Below are 9,311 nucleotides of genomic sequence, written 5' to 3' on the forward strand. Positions count from 1 at the left end.
TTTCGGTAGATACAAGGGCTAAAATTCTAACACTAAGGCTATCCTTGATCATCAACTGCTACCAGGTCCAAGTGTATCGAACCTTTTAATCAAAAAATATGTATTGAACCTCATTCTTCCAAGATACCGAACAGAAACTTGAGCCACAATATTTTCCACCCAACCTACAACGCGGCTTACGTTCCATAATAGGCGGATTCTCAAATAGTTGATTTAAAGAGTTCATTCGAGATTTTTTTTGCCATATTTTGTGTAGATTTAGCAAAAAGGTTAAGCGGTGATTAAACAATATTTAATCTTTTTTAAGATATTGTTTAATTTGTAAACAATAACCATCTCTCTCCCTTCCTCTCTTTTGCCCCTTTTCCTCATCGAGTAGCACAAGCAACAACATCTCTGTTGAGGGATTAATAATTTAACTACGAAGCATAATTTTTCAAATGATCAATTGCATGATGACAGTGCTTGAATGGTGGTGAACTCTAATAAATAAGGGGAAACAAGCATATAGCATTGCAAGATTAATCAATATTTCATTGCAACTATTTGATAAAGAAGCTAGGATGCTATATATTTCCCTCCCAAAATATTTTCATGAAAGTCCTTATAATTAATCACTAGTTAGAATCACCAGTTGGAAGATAGAAGGTTGAGTGACTCACAATTTAGCCTCGAATCATTAGTAAAAATACAAAAAATTAACTCATTTTTTTGATCTCACTCAAGACCTAGTAATGCCAACTTCTCTATACTGCACCAAATCTTGCCGGACCCAGTAATACCAACTTCCTTGTGTCATATGGTAGAATAAATATTTCATGTGTAAAAAACTGGCTTTTCCTAGTATTACTCAAATTAATATTTGAACTACTGATTTGATCAGACAAAAGGAAGATTTTTCTCAACCCGTTTAATTTAAATCTCTCAAACAAAAACTAAAAGAAGATGAAAGAATTGCGAAAGTAAGACTTAAGTCTCTTTTTTTTCTATTGATAATTAAAAAACTCAGGTACATAGCCTCTATTTACAATAATAAATTCTATACTTTGACAATTTAGGTCGGATTCTTCTTCTTAAATCTAATAGGAATCTCTTTTCTAAAATAAACAACACTGGTAGAAATCTTCTAAAAAAGCTAAAATTCTTGAAGAGATAAATCTTGACTTTTACGTCAACTTTATCTTTTGTCACTTTGTTTTCTGCTGCTCCGCCTGATTCTTCTTAAATAAAGAGCTACCCCTGATCAAAATCTTATCAAGAGGGAAAACTTTTGATTTGATTGATCCATTTCGGATATCAAATAATAAAATTTAAGCTTGATTGCTAGGAGCGCGTTCTTCTAAAGAGTATAGCATTACACCACATATCTTGAAAAACTATCTATTTTTTATTAAAAAATATCATTTTAATCGGATATTATATGACCAAGTTACGACCTTCGAAAATTTATGTTGCGACTCAACTTTTTAATGTAGTTAATCTCGCTTCACTACATCAGCTGATATTTCTGCATCTTATTTCGTACGCTTCAACTGGAAGATGGAAGTATCTTGATTCGTTTCTAAAATTTTGAAATATTCGATCCCGGTTCGGTTGCCGCTGCTTGCTAACGACTGATATTTCTCTCAACGGGTCTAACCCGGATCATAAGAAAACCGGCTCCGATTTCAGCCACACCAATAAAAGTATCCCACTTTACTCGCCTCTTGTACCTGATCAAGGAGTCAACTAAGAAGAAGGTAGAGGGAAGGGGAACCACGCCGCTCGAGATAAGGTCCCTCCCCAAGTCCCCCCTCTCTCTATATCTCCTCCCTCACTCGATCCTGTGGCTAAAAATCCTCGAACCCTCCTTCCCTCTCCCTCCACCCCCCTCCCCCCGACCATCTTCTTGAGGTCACGAGGCGGAGAGCTCGAGAACCCGTTCTCGTCCGCCCCATATCCCTTCGATATTTTCCTCCGCTGCCTCCGCCGCCTCCGCCGGCGTCATCGCCATGTCCGCCCTGCAGGCCTCCCTCTTCCTCCGGCCCTCGCTGTTGCCACCCATATTCCGGCCTCCTAAACGCTCCTCCATTCTTCTTTCTGGCGCCATCCGCCGCCCCGACGTCTCCGGCGGGTCTCTTCTTCTCTCCCCTCCCCAAATCCCTCTCCCACCGCCGCCTCGCCCCCGTTCCCCGCGCATTGCCGCAGGAGAACACGGATTCGGCGCGGGAACCCTTTTTGTCTGGCCAAGAATCGATCTTGGACTCAGATTACCCCCAAGGCTCCGACCTTTTGCAAGAAACCGGCGAGGAGGCGTCGAGAGGGGAGCCCGAGGCTGTCTTGGAGGTTGGGGCGGTCGGAGATAGGCAAGAACTGGAATTTGGTCGTCAGGTGGTGGAGAAGAAGGAGACGAGGAATAGATTACCGCTGGTGGCGTTCTTGCTTGGGGTGATGGCTTCGTTGAGGAGGGTTTTCGATGCTGTGATGATGTCGGAGTGGCTGAGCTGGTGGCCGTTTCGGGCAGCAGGAGAAGAGGTTGGAACGCCTCATTGCGGAAGCTGATGCAAACCCTAGAGATGCCGCGAAGCAGAACGCTCTCCTTGCCGAACTCAATAGGCACAGGTTCGGTCCTTCCAAATCCCCCCCTTTTTTTCCGCATCTCTCCCACCTATCTACTTCCACTGCTGATGGAATCTTTCTACCTGTTTCTCAGTTCTTTGCATGCAAAAGAAAGCATCTTTATTCGGCAATATCCCTACATAAAAATTGAATCGTTTTACTATGTGCTGTTTTGCTGGATATGTCATTTATTTAGGTGTCATCGTTGACCCTTTCTTGCTGAAAGTTGCCTTTTGGATTTCACCAATTGAAAATTGGTTGATGGTAGGTTATAGAACATTGTCAGACCTCCATGGATTATATCTTAGTCTCTGGAGCTGGCCCATCATAGATGGTTTAAGGTTAGGGTAGTTTTCCGAGGTATATGCATACGTGTACTATGATTTTATGAACTGTATTATCCAAGATTCGCCGTCTCGGTACTGGATCCCGTATCGGTGCCACACTAGCCTATTATCGGCGTAGTACGATATAGGAAATTTTTTTTGCTACATCACCCAGGTACCGGTACCGAACTGGTACGGTACGGTATGCCCCATACCGTCCGGTTTGGGCTGGTATGGTGTACCTCCCATTATGCAAACTTCACTAACATCTTGAAGAATAGTTAATCCTAACAACACAAGTCTTTCATTTTTTTGTTAATCCTACCCTAAGAATAGTTAATCCTACCCTAGTATCTACTTTGATATCATTGTTGTAAAATAAATTGTTGTGGTTGAAATCTGGCCTGAGGGTGACCATGCCGGGGGAGTCGGAGGAGCCGCCGGTCGGGTCGGAGAAAGGGTGCCACCTCCCGTGCGTCGGCGTACCTGCACAAAGCGTCACCGGTGGATTTCGGTGAGGGCCCTCCGATGCTTAAGTTAGCGTGGAGTTTTTGATGGCCAAAAGGTCTCCAGGCATTACCTGATGACGACTACTTATAATCCCTGTAGAGGTGCCCAGGTGGCGGAGGTATGGCATGTCCTCATCGTGAGAAGGAGATGGCGTTTAGCCAGATGGCATGTAGTCAGGGCTTGCTTGAGGCACACGGTGTAGGCCATTTTTTTGAACGGTATGACGTTGACAGAGGTGGCAGGGTATGATCCTTGACAATAAGGCATGGCCGTTGGTTGACATGTCGTGGAGTGGCCAGCAAGCAAAGCATGACGCGGTGAGGTTGTAATGCACGACCATGTGTGCGGGCGTAAAAGCGCGTGTGGGTGTGCACGTGAATGCGACTGTGGGCGAGGCCGAACTCGCTTGGGGGCCGCAGTATATACTTAGCGAAGTCAGCTCGACTAGTACTGAGGTCGGGCCGACTTGGGGGTCGCGACATATGTTTGGTGAGGTCGGCTCGGCGGACTTTGAGGTCGGCCCAACCTCCTCGGCTCTTAGCTGACTCTGCAAGGCGCCCCCACTCAAATCGGGATGCCATTGATGGGGCCTCTCCGGCTCTTAATTGACTCTGCAGGGCGTCCTCACTCAGATCGTGGCGCCATTGCCTACGGTCGAAGGTGTCGTCGTAGATACCTGGTGCCCTGAGCTCGGGGTCAGAGCGCGTCGTTGAGGATACTTGGCGTCCCGAGCTCGGGTTGGGGTACGTTGTTGAGGATACTTGGCGCCTTAAGCTCGGGTTGGGGCGCATCGTCGAGGATACTTGGCGCCCCGAGCTCGGGTTGGGGCGCATCGTCGAGGATACTTGGCGCCCCGAGCTTGGGCCGGGCCGTATCGTCGAGGATATTTGGCGCCCCGAGCTTTGGGCCGGGACGTCATTATAAGCACCGAAGGAGGTTGCAAAGTTGGTGCAGAGCTCACTGCTCCTAAGCTCGTCCGCTGGGGCACTTCAGGCGCCCAGGTCGAGCATCAGGTCTGCTTCGAACCCTTTTGCGAGAACTGAGCTTGGGGTCCCCTTCCACACTGTAGTGTGCTGGGGGGCCTTTTAGGTAGAAGGTCGTCATGTGCTTTGGCGCCTTCTTGCCTTGTAGATCTCTGTAGACTTTAACTGGAGCGCTTGATTTAAGCTCGGTCGCCCTCAGATTTTTTTTTTGAGGCCGAGGTTGAGGGAGCCTTTTCAACTCTTTGGTAGATGTTGCAGGGCGCCCCCACTCAGATCGGGGCGTCATTATAAACACGGGCAGTCGACGGGGCCTCTTCGGCTCTTTGGTCGACGCTCAGGGCGTCTGCGGTCTCGGCTCTTAATTGACTCTGTAGGGCGCCCCCACTTAGATCAGGACGCCTGCGGTCGATGGGCTTCTTCGGCTCTTAATTGACTTACAGGGCACCCCACTTAGATCAGAGCGCTTGCGGTCGATGGGCCTCTTCGGCTCTTAGTTGACTCTGCAGGACACCCCACCTCAAATCGGGGCGCCTGCGGTTGATGGGGTCGTCGTATGTCGTCGAGTGTCGTCGAATGTCGTCGAATACTCCTGCGATCGTGGGAGCTCTTTGGCTTGCGATCGATACAACGCAGGGAGCCTCGAGCTCGGGGCGGGGCGCGTCGTCGTAGATACCTTGGCGCCCCGAGCTCGGGTCGGGGTACGTCGTCGTAGATAAATACCTGGCGCCCCAAGCTCGGATCGAAGCGCATCGTCGTATGCTCCCGTGGTCGCGGGAGCTTCTTTGGCTCGCGATCGATACAACGCAAGGCGCCCCAAGCTTGGGCCGGGGCGCGTCATCATAGATGCCTGGCGCCCCTGATCTCATCACGAAGCTGCTAGCAGTCCTCCATATCATGGATGTGCTCTCTATGGAAGTGGTAGTATTTGTTCGAGCGCTTTCGCGACTTCGATGGTCGCATCTTCGATGGGGGTTGGAGGTAGCCGTGATCCTCGATCTCCATGAGGATCTCTGTCCCGGGTGGATGTGAGGGGCATGTACTCCCAAACTTCTGAAGGGGAGCGTACTTCTCAGGCTTTTGGAGGGGAGACCTCGGGCGAGCCCGGGCTCTTTGGGCCGAGGAGGATCCTCTTGTGCCGGAGGGATCTACTCCTTGGTTGGTCGACTCCCCTTTCGTTGGCACATCCGTTGCGCACGTGGGAGGGGAATGACATCGCGAGGCACCGTCCCTGAAAGGACTCGCGCCCGTGAGGAGGGTGTGCGGGCCAGGCTTACTTGCCTGCTGGGATGGGCCGTTGGAATGGCCCGCAATGAGTAACTGAATTTGTTGAACCGAGCAGCTTAAGCTACTCTGGCTGGACATTGAGGATTTGGGTCCGCTTGGTGCCAGGTGGCCGCAGTGGGTTGGACTTGAAAGCGAGTTGGCGGAAGTTGGTACCCCTAGCGCCTCGATGCACTTTGGAGCTCCGTGACTCCTTGCCTCATGATCACGACTCAGACTCTTCCTCTGGCGCCATAATGTTGTGGTTAAAATCTGGCCCTGAGGGTGATCACGCCGGGGGAGTTGGAGGAGCCGCCGATTAGGCCGGAGAAAGGACGCCGCCTTCTGTGCGCTGGCGTACCTGCACAAAGCCTCACCGGTGGATTTCGGTGAGGGCCCTCCAATGCTTAGGTTAGCGTGGAGTTTTTGTTGGCCAAAAAGTTTCTGGACGTTACCTGATGAGGGCTATTTATAGTTCCTGTAGAGGTACTCAGGTGGCGGAGGTATGGCCTATCCTTATCATGAGAGGAGATGGTAATTGGCCAGGTGGCATGAAGTTAGGGCTTGCTTGAGGCACACGGTGTAGGCCATTCTTGTGAACGGCATGGCGTTGACGGAGGTGGCAGGGTATGGCCCTTGACAGTAAGGCATGGCTCCTGATCGACATGTTGAGGAGTGGCTAGCAAGCAAAGCATGAGCAGCGGTGAGGTTGTAATGCATGGCCACGTATGCGGGCATAGAAGCGCGCGTGGTGGTGTGCACTTGGATGCGACCATGGGCAAGGCCGGGCTCGCTTGGAGGCCGCAACATATACTTGGCAAAGTCTGCTCGACGAGTACTGGGTTCGGGCCGACTTGGGGGCCGTGACATATGTTTTGTGAGGTTGGCTCGGCGAACTTTGAGGTTGGCCCAGCCTCCTCGGCTCTTAGTTGACTCTGCAGGGTGCCCCCACTCAGATCGGAGCGCCATTGCCTGCGGTTGATAGGGCCTCTTCGGCTCTTAATTGACTCCGCAGGGCGCTCCCACTCAGATCGGGCACCATTGCTTGCCGTCGATGGTATTGTCGTAGATACCTGGTGCCCCGAGCTCGGGTCGGGCGCGTCGTCGAGGATACTTGGCGCCCCGAGCTTGGTCGGGGCGCGTCGTCGAGGATACTTGGCGCCCCGAGCTCGGGCCGGGACGTCATTATAAGCACCGAAGGAGGTTGCTGCGGATCACGGTAGCGGAGAGATCTGGCCGAGGTCGGCTTAGCCTTTGGCAGAGTCCGAGATCGGACTAGCTCTTAGCGGGACCGAGGTTTGGCCTGGCTGGTGTTGAGGTCTACTTGGCTGGAATGGGGTGGTTCTATGTTGGAGCAGGACGATCCATTTTCTCTCCCATCAGAAATGCTCAGTTTGTAGGATGTCACAAATTGGATTTTTTTTTCCTCTAGAAGATTTTTGCACTTGTTCTACAATGCTAAACGCTTGTGCCTCTAGATAGCTCTTCTGTCTTTTTCTTAGCAAGCAATCAAAACTTTGGATGTTATCATGGATTTATCTCATTTGTTTGGATTTTTTGCAGTCCTGAATCAGTCATCAGACGTTTTGAGCAAAGGAATCATGCAGTAGATAGTAAAGGAGTTGCAGAATATCTTCGAGCTCTTGTTGTCACCAATGCTCTCGCAGAATATCTTCCAGATGAGCAATCTGGAAAGCCTTCCAGTCTCCCAACACTGGTAGTGTTAAGCTCCTCTTTGTGTTATTATTTTGTTGTCTCATGTATATGTTCACTTTGTTGAGCATCTCTTTATTGTATCATCTTACATCATTCATGTTCTTTGGATTGTTAGCATTCCATTCCTGGTATCCTCCAAATTTCTACTAGTTATAATCTTGTAATCTTGCTATATTGTCAGGACGCTTCTTAAAAACATATAATATAATGACACTGAATTATGTTTCTTCAACTCAAGAATATAGAGAGGGAAAACACAAGAAGGAACATTGATAACTCCAACAATCTTCCAGAAATTCTTCATTATTTCTAGAATTTCAATTGACTTGATTCTGAAGTCATTATAAGTTTGCTTCAATCAGTGAACATGAGAGTTGGCTACATGTGGGGATTGCTGCTGCCAACTTTTGACTTTAATAAAAATGTATTCATTTCAGTAGCTGCAAGAGTTGAAGCAACGCGCATCTGGAAATCAGGATGAGCCATTTTGAACCCTGGAATATCGGAGAAACATCCATTGCATTGGTTATGGTAAGTACATGTTAATAACTTTTGGTTTTGGATTATATGCTTAATGCTACCTGGATATAGAAAAGAAATATGAAAATGTTACCATACTTTCTTCCCTCTCCTGCTGTATTGTACTACTTTCTGCAACTCTGCTGTTAACTTTCGGTCCTATATTTTACTCATCAGGTTGACCCGAAAGCATCAAGCAAATCAACACGGTTTGCTCAAGAACTTCTGTCAACCATCTTGTTTACTGTTGTTGTTGGACTGATGTGGTATGTTCTATTCATATTACCAAACCATATCATGTGTTTCTAGTGTATTTTAATAATAGAGTAGCATGTCCTTGTCCTGATTGAGTAACTTTTTTGAATCCTTTCTTGCCACAACATCTATGCGTTGGATCTTATGTTGATACATCTAGACGTAGAGTGTGAACTTTACATAAAAATAAATGTAAAGCAAGTCTTATTCTGTCAACTTAACTTTGTTATTCTAAATCCAATTAGTTTATACCCAAGGCTATGTTCTAATATAATTGAAATTGTCTCCATTAGATTTTATCACTACATCCATTTAAGTCATCTCTGCCCTTACTTTCCCATCTCCATTCTGCATCCAACGAGCTTATGAAACCATCTTAAATGTTGCCCCCTGCTTTTATTTTTTCGTTATTTGCAATTCCTAATCTTCCTTAAATAAACTGAGTTATATATCTACTTGTTACCACTTTAGCACAATTTGCCTCAAACAACCCCATTTTTTTGCCATTGTCATCTTCGGCCCATGCTCTTCATTGATCACCTGACATTTTAGAACATCAGTAAATATATTTTATAATTGTTTTTTTTGAAATCCTGTACTTGTGAATGAAGATGGGAGGATGAGAATTTGGAAGGCTACCACAAAAAAGCATGCAAAACTGATGCACCAAACAGATCTCTAGATGTAGCACAATGAAATATAGTAACTGCAGAGAGCTAAGAATGCAAAGAAATTAAGAAATAGATGTCATGAGATTCCTTAACCACAAGGATGCGATTGTAGGATAACATGTGAAAGAATACCACCAAGAAAGGTAAAACGCCTTGAGGTTTAAAACAAAGGATATAAGCTCATTGCCTTCTGTTATCGTACTTTGCTCTTTGAATAGACATAGAGCTTGCAAAGAGGGAAATTAGAAGCAGTTCAGTTAATCAGGATAAGGATATGACTTCAATCATTAGACTAGTCTGAGAAAACTCAATAAAAACAAAGATGATGCATTTCACGCACTCGCATCGTCCAACCAAAACTTATGTCATTTAAATGTACTTACATGAAGTCACTTTACAACTAATTGGATCTTTATTTGCCCTCTAGTCCTGTTGAAAAAAAGTGATTCTTCATGCATATGGTCATTTTCTAT

The 9,311-nt window shown here is 46.9% G+C and overlaps 1 long non-coding RNA gene across 2 annotated transcripts; it reads left to right on the forward strand.

Annotated features, from left to right (window-relative positions):
• The first annotated feature begins 1,787 nt into the window (after nt 1–1,787).
• On the forward strand, nt 1,788–7,907 carry LOC120110430. 2 transcript variants are annotated; one of them, XR_005511370.1, is made up of 3 exons: nt 1,788–2,601; nt 7,241–7,394; nt 7,834–7,907. It is a non-coding gene; the product is annotated as an uncharacterized LOC120110430 (long non-coding RNA). The 2 variants fall into 2 exon arrangements; XR_005511371.1 differs by having other exon boundaries at nt 7,831–7,894.
• Nucleotides 7,908–9,311: the final 1,404 nt, after the last annotated feature.

Source organism: Phoenix dactylifera, chromosome 4 (assembly GCF_009389715.1).
Source record: "Phoenix dactylifera cultivar Barhee BC4 chromosome 4, palm_55x_up_171113_PBpolish2nd_filt_p, whole genome shotgun sequence".
Taxonomy (NCBI): domain Eukaryota; kingdom Viridiplantae; phylum Streptophyta; class Magnoliopsida; order Arecales; family Arecaceae; genus Phoenix; species Phoenix dactylifera.